Raw genomic sequence first — 14,677 nt, 5'->3', positions numbered from 1 at the left:
AGAAATTATCTTTCCCCACATGGGATGTTTTTCTCCTTCCAGTTCTCAGGTGCTCTCACACAAGATGCACTCTCCCTTCTCAAGACTCTACTTGACCCAAGATGCAACACCCAAAGTCATGCTTAGTATGCAAAGCTAAATGAGGGCGTGGTGCTCTGCGTATGCCAAAGTGGGTGTTTGGGTTTGAGCCTTACTTTGCTTGCAGTTCACATTGTCAAGCTTTCTTGTCCTTACCACTGTAGCATTTGGTTGTGACTTTCACAACCAAATAATCTAGACATGTAAATAGTACCCTTCGGTATGACACCTCTTGGGAGGACATTACCAGCACAAGAATTTAAGTACTGAGAATGAAAAATTAACAGTGGAGTGACAGTGCACAACTTTAAAAAGCATTTTTCAGATGTATTTGAGTCCTTAAGTAATTATACTCTCACAGAGCAAAGTCAGACAATTAAGGTCAAGCATTTTCAATGATGGATTAATTAACCTGTGTCATTATTTTGAGTGGAAGTATGTTGTTAAGCACTCAACAATAGAGGCATCTCCCATATCTGAGCTCCCAGCTCTGCTATGGTAACTAACTGTGATTCTAGTCCGTGGTTTAAGAGACCTTACTTGAGCTTACACTGAAAGGAACAAAAAATACTTATGCTGTATACTCAGTTGAACAACTTTTCTGGAAAGTCCCCTTCAAGTATTGAAAGGCAACAATAAGGTTTTCCTAGAGCCTTTCCTTCTCCAGGCTGAGCAATCCCAACTTTCTCAGCCTATGTTCGTAGGATCATAGCTTTCTGACAATTTTTGTGGCCTCCTCTGGACTTGCTCCAAGAGATCCTTGACTTTCCTGTGCTGAGGACCCCAGAACTGAATGCAGAACTCCAGGTGGGGTACCACCACAATGAAGTAGAGGAGGAGAGTCACCTCCCTGGACCTTGCAGCCATGCTGTTTTTTAAGCAGCCCAGGATATGGGTCTGAAAGTGCACAATGCTGGCTCACATCCAGCCTTTCATCCACCAGCACTCCCAAGTCCTTCTCATCAGAGCTGCTCTGGGTCTGTTCATCCCCCAGCCTGTGTTGATACCAGGCATTTCCCTGACCCAGGTGCAGCATCTTGCACTTGACCTTACTGAACATCATGAGAGTCCCATGGATCACTTCTCGAGCATGTCCAGGTCCCTCTGGATAGCATCCTGTCCTTCAGGCGTGTCACTGCACCACTCAGCTTGGTATCACCTTCAAACATGCTGAGGGTGCACTCGATCCCTTTGTCTGTGCCACTTACAAAGATACTAAACAGTACTGGTCTCAATAGAGACCATTGAGGGACACCACTTGTCACTGATGTCCATTTGGACATTGAGTCGACACAACCCTCTGGATGTGACCATCCAACCAATTCCTCATCCACTGAACAGTCCATCCATCTCTCTCCAATTTAGAGAGAGAGATACTGTGGTGTACCCTGTTAAAGGCCTTACAGAGTTCAAATAAAATGTCTTAAATTGTGTAACGAAAAAAAAGAAAGCTAAATGCCAAAGATCTCAGTAGAGATAATACTTTTCTACTTTTACATACTAGGAAACATTTTCTTTCTTTTTATTCAATCAATGCTTCTTCTTCTTTCTAGGTGCTTAGACCACATTTTAAGGTTCTTTAAAACCAGGAGTGGAAATGCAATAGGAGTACTTCTGTCTGACGAGCAATATATTAATTCATTCATTTGGTATTTTTGAGGATGCTTAAGGATAGTCCTTTTTACTGCATACAAATACTGTGAACTGAGCTGCATTTATATGTCATTTATTGTGTTCCAATGCTCAGAAAATGTGTTTGTTTTGAGGAATCCACCGATCGTGACCACTGTTGATAAATTTAACATTACACAGATGTCCATGGACTGGTACTGCTTCAGAAAAAGATCAGCTGTATGTTTCTCAGAGACTTTAAAAATTACATCAACAGAGGAGATAAAGCTAAGTCACTTTTGAAGTAAGAAATCAACTTCCTTGAAAGATTTTAATGATTCATAGTCTTATTTTTATTCCTATGAAAGGGTGTTGTTGCTTTTAATTTCCCATTGGAGACAAGGAAAGAATGAAAAGGAACGGACTTACTTCAAGTGATAATACAAGCAACTTAGGTTTTACGTGGTTTGGCGCTTTTTTTGACAGGACTCAAGAGAAGAAAAAAGTAATGTATCATAGCCTCAAGGGAAAGCAAACCAGCTGTCACCTTGAAGGAAACATTGGTTAAACTCTCTCATATAAAGCTTTTGTTAGACCTCAACTGCAAAGAAGGCCCAACATGCTTTTGCATACACAGATTCTACTATAAATCATCTCTGCACACTTATTTATGTACAAAGTGGACCTATCTCACGGGTCGTACCCATGGTCCTACCTCAACTACTGACACTGTTGGGCTGCCCGAGGCAGCACAGCGTCCAGCTGCAGACATCCTCGGCTTCTGCTGCTGCAGGCAGGGGTTGGCTGCAGCAAGGAGGGAAAGCTGTCAGCTACAGCAAGGAGGGAAAGCTGTCAGCTGCAGCAGGCAGGGGTTGGCTGCAGCTTACAGGGAAAGCTGTCAGCTGCAGCTTGCAGGGAAAGCTGGCTCCTTCGCAAGGAGTGAGCCCCAAACAGAGGTGGAGTAAAAGCATTGGCAGAGACAAAGGATGAGAGAGGGGTCTCTGTGTAGGCTCCAGCTGGTTTATTGCTGCTGGAGGGTCCAGGGACAAAGACCAGGAAAAAAGGGAAAGCACAGCATTTTATACAGGGAACAAAGGGAAACAACCAATGGGGATCAACTGAGGAGGAGGAGGAGATAACAGAGGACTATCCAATAGGGATAACTTAAGGGAGGGAATTGCAGGAGTAGGCCAATGGAGCATTGAAGAAGGGAGAACTTTCCAGAACTAATACATAAGCAACTAGGGGAAATACATAAACATGAACTTATACATAAAACTGGGTGGAGAACTCCTGAACCAATAAACTTAAAACATGTAAACTATGAACCGTTAGGCACATGGGAACTCGCTTTAACCCAGGGGTGAGAATGAGACCTCTGTGTTCTGGAGGCCTGTCCACCAATGCTCTGAATGCTCTGCTGCAGTGTCACTGGTATATGAACTGCAACAAACTGCTGAATTAAAAAGACTCTTACTTTCTCAGCTACTACCAAGTAACACTATCCTCAGCCAATTTCATAATTTTTCTATCCCTTTTCTGTTGTCCTCGCTTAGCAATACCATTCTTCAGCTTTAGCGCTTTTTTGCACACTGAACAGTCTGCAGTTCTGTGCTTTCAATCACTTCTTATTCCAGTTTTTCATTCCCCCTAAGCAAATCTCACCAATCAATAAGCAAAACCCCAAGGTGATACAAACCAGATACAGTCTAAAAATAAATAAAATAAATCCAGATCATCTGCATCCTTAGTTTCTCAAACACTAATCCATACAAAGTACCCAAAAGAGGTGACTGCTTTCAACGTGAAAAGCTAATCTCTGTTTGCATGCTGTAAAGGATTTGGTCTGATACATGTTCAGCCTTGCCTCAAGCATATGTTTCTTCTCTTTCTTACTTACAGGTATTTTTCCACCCTAGGTGAACGAAAAAACATGGAATGATGCAGTGAAGAACAGATAGGTTTGTCATTCTGTTTGTCTTGGACCAAGCTTTATACTCTGTCCTGGAGAGCCACAGGCTAAGATTTTTTCCAGACCAAGTGCCTGTTCTGCCTTCAGTGAGAGTTGTCACATGCAGTCACATCTTCCTTTTGGTCATATCTTTCAAGTCATGTGCACTGCCCATAATATCTGAATCTGCCTGGGAGAGTCAGACTTTGGAGCCCATCATAGTGGTACCTTGCATCTCTACATAGTCTGGCCAGCAGATCGAGGGAGGGGATTCTGCCCTTTACTTCTCTTTGGTGAGACACCATCTGTAGTGCTGCATCTGGCTCTGAGGTCCCCAGCAGAGGAAGGACATGGACCTGTCGGAGCAAGTCCAGAGGAGCTCACCAGGTTGTTCAGAGATGGAGCACCTCTGCTGAGGGGAGAGGCTGAGAGAGTTGAGTTATTCAGCCTGGAGAGGAAAAGGCTCTGGGGTGACCTAAGTGAGGCCATCCAGTACCTGAAGAGAGCCTACAAGAAATATGGACAGAGACTATTTACAAGGGCACATAGTGACAGGGCAAGAGGGAATGGCCTCAAACTGAAAAAGAGTAGGTTTAGATTAGATATTAGGAAGAAATTCTTTACTGTGAGATTGACGAGGCACTGGAACAGGTTGTCCAGAGACGCTGTGGCTTCCCCATCCCTGGAAGTGCTTAAGGCCAGATTTTATTGGGCCCTGAGCAACCTGGTGTAGTGGAAGGTGCCCCTGCCCTTGGCAGGGGAGTAGGAACTAGATGATCTCTAAGGTCCCTTCCAGCCCAGGCCATTCTATGGGTTGTTTCAGTCTGCCACAAAATGCCCTTTTCAGGTCATGCTTGGATGTATCTTGGACAATGGATTGCATTTTAGAAATCTGCCATTTGTTCCCTTTGCTGAAGAAATTCATGAAAGCAATGCATAATCTATGATCAATGGACAAAGTAATTGTTCAGGAGGTGCTGCTTGAATTTCAGTAATTAAATAGGCCATTTTCCTGTTAGGCTTTCTCAATTGCTGAATATTTCTTTCTTATGCTGTAACAAGCATGTGTTCAGTACTCCTTCCAGTAGCGTGAAAACTGCTTGTTGATATTTCTGACACTTTTCTTTTGTGTATGTCCATTTGAACAATTCATGTGTGTACATAATTCTTTTTGAGCGTCAAAAAGGTTTATGCTCAGGCCGCCTTCTAAACTAATGTTTTTGGGACCCTAACAAAGTTTAATTCCAGGGCAGCTAGGGTGGAAATAGGGTTCCAAATAATCTGTCTAAATTAGTCTCACAACACTCAGAAATAAAACTACCCTACATTTTTTTTTTGTTCTCAAGATTGCACAATGATATAAGTGAGCAACTGAGTCAGAAAAGGGCTATCTCACAAAGAAGAGCAGCACATTAATCATGTTGACAGGGAGAGCTGTGCTTTGTAGATAGCAGCTCTATGCTTACTGCCATTACAATGGATACTCATCATGTTAGGTACAGACCGCATCCTTGTCTAAGGGGGCAGCTGTTCATGGGCTAGTATCCCAAGCCAGAATGTAATCCATAAACTTCTGAAAGAGGATCATCCAGGCCCAAAAAGCATCCTTTGAAAGCAGAACAACTCTTCATTCAGGGACTTTGTTTTGTAACAAGGAATTGGATCTTCCACTTTTCCAAAGATTTCACATTCACTTTTCTAAATCAACAGCAAAAGAATTCATTCCACCTTTATTTTACAGATTTCTGCATTATCCTGAACCATGAGCTACATCCAAAGTCTGTAATTACCCAGGCTCTGTAAGGGCAGAAGCACGCTGCAATTTGCCAAGCACTGGCAAATGTATTTCCTGTCTCAGTTTGGGATTTTACAGACCTATTACTATTTCATGCCACACAGGGCACTTTCGTGGTGAAAGAAGAATCTTTTTCTGTACAGGGCTGAAGAGAACCAACCACTGTTTTGCTTTGTGTTAATGTGATGGGCTGATGTTGGGGTCTTCCCCCCTGCCATGGAGCCCTGGGAGAGGGGCCCTGGGGGGAGGCACGGGGTTTCCCTGCCCCTGGTCAGCCTCATTCCCCATTGGTTGGTTTGTGTTTCCCTGTGTGGCCAAGGACCCTCGGGTCCCGTGACTGCGGAGTTCCTGAGCAGAGCCCCGGCCATGCGGCTGGAAAAATAAACATATCTGAAACATCTACCACGAATCTGTCCATATATACTTCTTTTCCACGGGACTCCTGGTTTGATATATGCGTGTTGCACTAATCCCCGCTGTAACAGGCTGATATTTAGAATGACTTACTGAATGTGATAAGAGGTTCCAAAAGCATCAACAAGACATGTTTCTGCTCACACCAAGGTGATCTAGTGTAGCCTCCTTCATGCAGTCAAATCCCATTTCGTCACTTGCCTAAAAGGCAGACTGAGATTTGCCTGTCCCTGAAGGAAATAAAGATAAAGTCTCTTGCACACAAGGGTCTCAAAAATAAAGGATTCTTGGGATTTTATCTGGCACTCTCTTGGAGTAGGGATGTTAGATATATGCAATCAAGAAGCCTTTCATTTCTACCAGCACCAGCCTGTGGACTTTATACAGCTGACTGTCCACAGGCTTCATCTCATCCTCAGCTATCCTCATGTCTCCTCAGTGAGCATGTCCTTGCCCCACACAGGATATGAATTGTTACAGCTCACAGCCACGTAACCATGACTCTCTAACCTGAGCAATTTCCTCTACAGGCCATCAGCTCAGTTGGCCAAGCAGATGGCTGTTACACTTCATCCACTGAGAAGCAGAGTAGTTCTCCACAGCATGCAGGGGATACGGTGCTTTCTGCTCAAGCCTCCTAAACCTTGCTAAGTGGAATATGTTCCATTTGTTCAAGGAGACAGCTTGTCCTCTGGCTATCAGTGGTTCATTCATCCTGTTAACTCTGTACAGCTCAGGTGTCCCAGTAGGTCCTGCTGTCTCAGAAGCAGCTGAGACATGTTCCATTTGTCTCAGAAGTAGCTCTGCTATTTTCACTAAAAATATTCCAAATAAAATCCAGTTAAATATTAAAAAAATTCTGCAGCAACTTTTTCAATATAACAAAATTATAAGCAAATGACCGTCACCCTCCTTTTAAACAATTGAAGAACTCCTGTAATAACAATTACTCTTAGTTCCCCATGTAATAAATAGACTTTCTCTGTGCACCACATAAAATATGCTGTGGATATTCCTGCTCCTTCATGTTAAACTATGCCTCATTCTTTTCTCTCTTTTTTTAAATTTGCTTTTTTCCCAGTTTTCTTAAACTGTTTCTCTGGAGATCCCCTAAGTTGAAATTTCACTGGAAGTTATACCAAGATGTATTTTTAGCTTACCTACTGCTAATCTTATTCTTAATTCAGTTGAAATGCAGTTTGATCTTCAGTAGTTAATGGACAGTGGATTCTGACACTTGGTGAATACTTTGCACCTGGCCTCCTGCTCTAATACGTGCACACAAAGGGTTGGATTGAACTCAAAACCACTAGATATGTCTGGATTTAAACCCATGGTTAGGCTGCAAAAAAAAGTGACTTGAGTTTCCCAAGAACTAAACTTTAGGCACCTTGGCTTTGCGTTAGAATGGGTCTGAATGTGTAGTTTATTTCTGAGAATATTACAGTAAAAAAAGTAATGTTTAGAAAATATATAGCATGAGGATAAACAGAGATCTGAATTTTAAATATTCAGCAATTTGACAAAGGTTCGGACTTGAAGGAAAGTAGTCAACACTTCCCATCAGCTGTTTAGTTCTGATTCCCAAAAGCATAATTCAGATATTTATGAAAATTGTGTTAATCACAAAATTATTTTCTAGCAGTATATATGTAAAAATAATGAGAAACAAACCAAAACAAAATAAGATTGTATTTTTCAAGGAACTCCAAAAGGTTTCTGTAGGATCTGCCCCCTTATATTTGAATTTTCATTAGGGATATCATACACATTTTGTTTAGCTAGATTAAATTTCTGAGCAATCTGCAAGGCAGTTAAGAGCAGCAATTAAAATGACCACATAAAACTAACAAAAAATACTTCTCTTGTTTGATATACACATATGTTCAAAATGAAGGTACACCTCTTTTATGCATACTTCCAGTGATACAGAGCAAAATCCCTGATGATTTCAGGAAAGAGCATATGGTCTGCTTGATTTTTTTTACCTTATTTTGCAGCTCAGAAAAACAGTTATCAAATGTTAACTAATAATTTTGCCTCCATCTTTTTATTTATAAAAGCATTCTGTATACAGATTAATTTTACTTGCTCCATGTTTTCTATTGTTTCATTTGCTAATAGAAAAAAAATTGCAAGAACTTTAGGACTGATACATAACACAGTTTAGTCCCAGATTTGTAAAAAGAAAGATGCCAAATACAACTTGATACAATTAATTTCCAGCTACTGTTTCTGAAAGTCTCTGCAGTGCCCTTTCAGCAACTGCACATTCAAGAAGCTATTTCTCTTTCTTCAGCAATCAGAAAATACCTCTGCCACAAAGTTTTGCTAAGTGAGGGCAAGGCTGCTTTCTGCAGTGATGTCAACAAATCAGTACTGTTCTTCAAATGCTGACCTTTAAAAAGCGCATTATTAAAACTAATACATTATCTTACAGAGACTATAGAGCAAGTAGGAATGAGGCTTCTCTTTACTGGAAGAGATACCACTGCTCTTCCTCCAAAGCTTCCAAACTTTGTGAGAGTGCCAGTTTTTCATATTTAAAACTGTTCTGCACTAGCCTTGTTTGCCATGCCTGGGTAGGCGGATCTGCACTAAGGAGCAGGCTTTTTCCCATTCCCAGATGAGCTGAGTAGCACAGCTGGTTGAAGACAGTTAATTGCTCTTCATGATGATTAGAATGTTGTTAAGGTTTTCTCAGAGGAAGAGAAAAGAACATGCATGTGGTTTGAAAGGTCATGGTGGAAACAAGATATAGCAGGCACAAGATAGTGTTATATTGACAAGTGTTTATCATAAGAAAACACACTTGGCATTAAAACCTGCTAGCTCTTCCAGCTGATTACAATGTAATATAGTTTCATAAAATAACACTATGATTGTGTGTCCCTTTGTAAAATCACATTTTTTTTCTCTTCTGTAGAAGATTGCCATTTTTGTGGTTTAAGAGCAATGAAAATATGCTAGAAAGGTCTTTAAAAAACAACCAGATTTTTACTCTTGTTAATTTGCTTCTGAAAGTGAATTATTATATCTTCTAAAATATCTTTTCTATATACATAGAAACCACACACATGTTATATTTATTTTCATTTTATAATACACAGTCATTATTAAGTCTCTCACTACTGCTTTAGCCATGGATTATGCTTTATAAAAAGGACATGTTTGAACTGGCTGAACTAATGTTGAGAGCTTGCATTCAATTCCCTCTTCCATATCCAGGCACAGTGGTCCATCCAGTACAGGAACTGGAAAATAGCATTCATGGTCTGATGGATATATGCAGATCAATGGAGTTCAACTCCAGAACACATGCAGTAGAAACAATTCATGGTAGTGAGGAGAAAGATATTGATATGATTATCCCATATACAGTAAAAGGCTAACTTCTGTAAATAGGCAGGGCCTCTTTATTTGACCATCCTACACACTATAAAAAAAAGGCTGGTTGCTCTATCCTTGCCAGATGTTTATGGTGGATCACATCTGCTTTTTCTCCAGGATACCATGGAATCCAGCAAAATAACACACACTCTTTCACCCTGGCCAATAATTCCAGCAAACATAAAGGAAATTCAAGGTCATCCTTTCAAGGATGCTTGCTCAGTCATGCCTGTTTTAATTGCTCTTGATTCTCTTTGTCTCCAGATACAAGTATTTACTGAGCAGCTTTATCTACTTTGTCCTGCAGTCTTCCCTTAGGCTGGCCAGGTTTTCTTACTCAGCACTAACAGTTCTAGGTTCTGCCATTCCTGTATTCCTGGAAGGTTGTACAGAAATAATCTTGAAGAATCCATAGAGTATAGTATGAGCTGAAAAAGAGACACCTTTGTATACTATTTCCAATCTTCACAGACTTTACTCTCTCATGACTGGCACTTCAAGAAAACACACCTGTTTTCTGTGACTACTTCTGGTGTTAACACCACTGAAAAATAAGGCCAATTTTACTCAAAGGATGAAAATTAGAAAGTGTTAGTGCATGACCTTTATGTCACCTTGATATGAGAGATGAATATCCAAAAAATGTAGAAATGCCATCTTTCTGGGTCTTCTTTGAGACTTCCCCACATTTTTGGTTTGTTTTGGTGTTTAATTAATTTTTTAAAAATAAATAATCTTTTTTTCAAGGCAATAGTTGTATTTCAGGGATAGCATTTACAAAAAACTCAGACATTCCAAATACATATTCCATTTGGATTGTGAGTTTAGTGAAGCTTTACTAAAAAAATTAGCCCCCAAGTTCCTTTGTCACACATGTATTTAAAGACTTGCAGGTGTTAGGACTTCAAATCCTGCAGTTTTGCTGTCAGAGAAAACCCATGGGAAAATTACTGATGATATAACAACTAAAAAATCCAAATGATAATAGTTCGAAGTGGAGTGTTCAAAATTCGATCATTTGTGTTAAAAGAAAACAATGGTGTGTAACCTCTTACATAATTTATTAATTATGTTGGTTTAGCTGTTAAACTGAGAAATTAAGGTTGAGAGAAGAGTAAGCTGCTCAACTTAAACCAATTTAAAAATACAGAACCAATTTTTTGTCAGCAAAACAAAGAATAAATAATTTCCCATAAGAAAAAGGTTCCACATCCTCAAAAACATTTGATTTTGTGACCTTGCAACAACAACAACAACAAAAGTTAGTGAAAATTCAAGATATGACTCATGGAGGTTTTCATGGACCACCTGCTGGTCTATATAAACACTGGCCTCCTTGTCCTCTCTTCTGATTCTGCCTCGGATTAAGCAGGTGGGGGGTGGTTTCAGAGAATGTTTCTGAAAATCAGAATTTAATCTGGTTTGTGGCAGATTTGTCTTCCACACCTTTTCTCCACACTGTTAAACTGAATTCATACAACTTGGCCTTCAAGTTGTGAGTCTTTTTCCTTGTAGCTGTGTGTTGAAGAAATTATGCTATTAGTTCTAAAAACACTGAGTTCAACAGGTCAAATTCATCTCGAGGGTGACTTTGACTTCAGTGAGAATGCCGCAGGGAGACATTGGCTCAGCGTGTCTCCCATGTTTACTAATCACAGGAGCAGCAGCAGTCCTCTCCATTTGAGCAGGGCTGCACAGAACTTTCATTACAAAATAACAAAGCACAGCTAACTCAACTTTGAATTTAGTTATGGCTTCATTAAAATTTTGCAAAGTTTCTGACTGAGCATGAATTTTTATAGTGGATGCTTTATGGATTCAGCTGAGTTTCAGTGTGCATTTTAGTCCTAGACTCACAATGAAATACAAAGAAATGCAAATAGCAAACAAACTTCGATATAAATGCCAACAAGACAAATGCTTGAAATTTTTCAGTTCTAATGCTGCTAACCCTGACGTCATCCTACATAACTGTGATTTTTAACCAGATTCTGCTTTCCTTCCTCACTGGTTGGAAAAGGAAGGGTTGTTTATCTAAATGAATATGCCCAGGTTAGGAATGTAGGTTCTTATATAATTAAAAGTAAAACTTTTTGGTGAATGCTAAGTGCACTAAAGCTAGGAATCAACTGCTGTCATGATGACCTGAATCACGAGTGTCCTTAGAGGCACCTCCTGCCTCTACAGTATCTGCGTTTTCAGATATTGTAGAGTGCACGGCTGTTGCAGTCTACAGTACGTTGTGTAGTCCTGGTCCCCACATATACCCTGTTTGCATCCAAAGTTGGAGATAGACCTGCATACAGACTCTGCCTTACACCTCTGTTTCCTTGGGATGCGTGGGGAACCACAAAGGCAGGAGCTCTATGCCTGTATCAGGACTCCTTGCCTCAAGAAGTTTAGGGCCTGAGATCAGCTCTGTAATGTGCACTGCAGTGCTGTGTCCTGCAATCAAGAAAAAACTACCTCAGTCTTCAGGAAGTAAAGGGCATCAAGGTATTCCATACTGTGTACACCACAACTCAAGGAGCATAGGGATGGTGGGAAACAGCACTTGACATATCAGCAGACCTCAGGACACCCTGTACATCACACCATGAAGACTCTGCCTTGCCTCTGAAAGATTTTTGTATTCTCAGAGAGGCTATTTGACTCCACTACAGTAATTTCATCAATTGACTGGCTTTTAGTAACCTAGCATAGAACATATTTCATAAATACATACTACATATAGAGGTATGTATTTACAAACATATATATGTGTGTGTGAACATATAGTATTGGTGTCTCAAAAACCTCCTTTTCAGGTGAAATCTACAAAAAATTATTTTACATTTTATCAGATCTCTTTAGTACTTCTGAGGCTCTGCTTGAAGACATTTTAACATTACCCAAGATTCCCTGACTTTCTAAAGAAGTGTAATAACGTGCAAGAACAAATCTTGCTATAACACAGGACTAGATACACGCATTTTCTAACTCGCTTATCCGGTTGAAACCAACAAGTAACCTCAACACAGTATCAAGGACATCTCACAGAAATAAAAGACATGTATTGCTTGAAATCATTGTAGTGGTCTGGAACCATTCTGTACCTTTAGGATGGTTCCTGCATCTGTCCTTTCCTTTTTGGCTGGGATCTGTATATGTATGCAGATCCTTTGGTAAGGAATCAATAGGAGGTTGAAGATGCTGCTTGCTACAGGGAAGAGTGTCCTGTGGGACTTTAGCACAGCACTCACTTTTCTGTTTTAAAGGAATAGGCATGGATCAGGTTTCAGTTGGTTTAGTGCTTGTTCAGTTGTGCTTGTAACTGCCGTGATCTTATTCTCTAGAGGCAAAAGCAAAGCTAGCTTCCTTTCAAACAAATCATTCAAACAAATTGTACCTTCTGAACTTTCTTTCTTGACCTTAAAGCCAAACCAGAAGCCTCAAGAGATCTGTATGAGTGAACTTTGCATGTGCTGCATCCCCCTTGGCAGAGACATGTAACTCTGGAGGGGGCTGACTCAACCAAAACAAAAATGGCCTAAATGCTTGCTTTAAAGAAAATATAGAGTTAACCGCATCAGCAGAGCATTTGAGAACACTTTCATGGTTGCCTAGCAAAAGGCTGTACTACTTGAGAAAAGGTATGTAGTCAATAGTGCAGTGCTTATATCACATTTTACTTTCAGGAAGACAATTCCAACAGACCACTGGTGTAAAAACCCAGCAGATATTTGGTAGAGAACACTCATTCAGAATTTGAAATTATAGTAAACAACTAGCAGTTTCATTTCTCGATTTGGTTGTTACAAGGACAGCACACATTAAAAATTGCTGTTCAGTTCAAGAGCTGTAACATCACGACTGACCCCAAGAAGTGCCAGAGCCCCTGTGGGGTCAGGGGGTTGTCGCTGACCATTGATTTTGTGTGGAAGGTCCTTGGACACTGTGACAGTTTCACACAGCTACATAACTCATATATTAGCTGAAGATCTCAAGCACATTGTTGCTGTTGTTCATGTAGCCAGCAAGAGGGCGTATTTTAAAAAGGGATGTCTTTCATTTCTACTGCAGGTATGGATTCAGTAAAAACATTGTGATGACAGCAAGGTGTTGGGATGTTCTTTTGCAGTGGTAAAGATTCATTTCTCTTTGAGAAATATCCCAGGATGCACTGGTTGTGCTAACAGAACAGTGTCTCAGATGGCAGCATGGCTGCTGCTGAAGACTTGGGCACTTGAAATCCCGTGTATATGTGGAATTTTTTATAATTTAAGAAAAAAATGTTAAAAAATGATCAGTTTTATGCAGGAATATGGTAAAGGCTGTACAATTGCATTCAACAAAATCATCTGCTAAGTTCATGCGGGATTCCCAAACTGGCTTTTCAGAGCAGCCTCCAGCCATCCTCTTTGCTACCTCTCTGCTGAGATGGTCCAACAGCCACCATTCTTCTACTGTGCTGGCACCAGCGCCTGCCTGGAGTCCTCCCTCATATCTCCTCTTGGGTGCTTTCCCAGCACAATCCCAAAGATAACAAAGTTCAGCCATGCATCCTGGGTACCTCATAGGCATTTTTCATAGAATTATACAGTCATAGAATAATTTAGTTTGGAAAAGACCTCTAAGATCACCAAGTACAGCCATGAATCCAGCACCACCATGTTCACCACTAAACTATGTCCCCAGGTGTCACGTCCACACACCTCTTGAACGCTCTCAGGGATGGTGATTCCCTGGGCAGCTTCTTCCAATGCCCGACCACTTAGCATGTGTTAATTTAGTATATTTAGTATATTTAGTATATCTGACTCTAATCCTCCTTACACAAGGAGCTACAGCTTTGCAGAGTCATTTTGGACTTGCAAATGCTTCATGTGTCCTACAAATGAGTTGATATAATTTTGAGTTTATTGTATTTTTTTCATGGAAAAAATTAAACTGTAGCATTACACTAATGATGAGATTAGAAGGGATTGGCTGGTTTTCCCTTTCATGCTTATGTATGCTACAGTATTATAATATCATAGTGTAGATGGCCCACCTGTGGTTTCCGTAGCCTGAACCCACTGAGTTCCTCATGTTCCTACAGAAGATCGAGAGGTTACTAGGACCCAGAAGCAGTCCTGTACTGTACTCCTACCTCAGAAAGATATTATTTCCCAGGGAGCCAAGAATAATGCATGAGCCACAGTTCTTACACCACATTTACAAGAATAAATACATAAGAGTGCAAAACAAAATCTTGGATTTTCTCCAGACTCTAGTAACAATTTCATAAATGTTTATTTGCATCCAAACAAAGATACCATTCAAAGCTGATACTTTAAATCAATTTCCAGAACCTCTGGTTTATAGGTAATTTTCTACTTTTCCATTATTTTTTCTCCTTTTGAGTAGAACACTTGATTCAAGTGTTCCTTGACTAGTAAAAATCTGTTGTATATAGT

Source organism: Corvus kubaryi, unplaced genomic scaffold, assembly GCF_017639235.1.
Source record: "Corvus kubaryi isolate FWS band 111438036 unplaced genomic scaffold, C.kubaryi_AGA036_p1.0 37354, whole genome shotgun sequence".
Classification (NCBI taxonomy): Eukaryota; Metazoa; Chordata; class Aves; order Passeriformes; family Corvidae; genus Corvus; species Corvus kubaryi.
Note: the sequence above shows the minus strand (reverse complement) of the source record.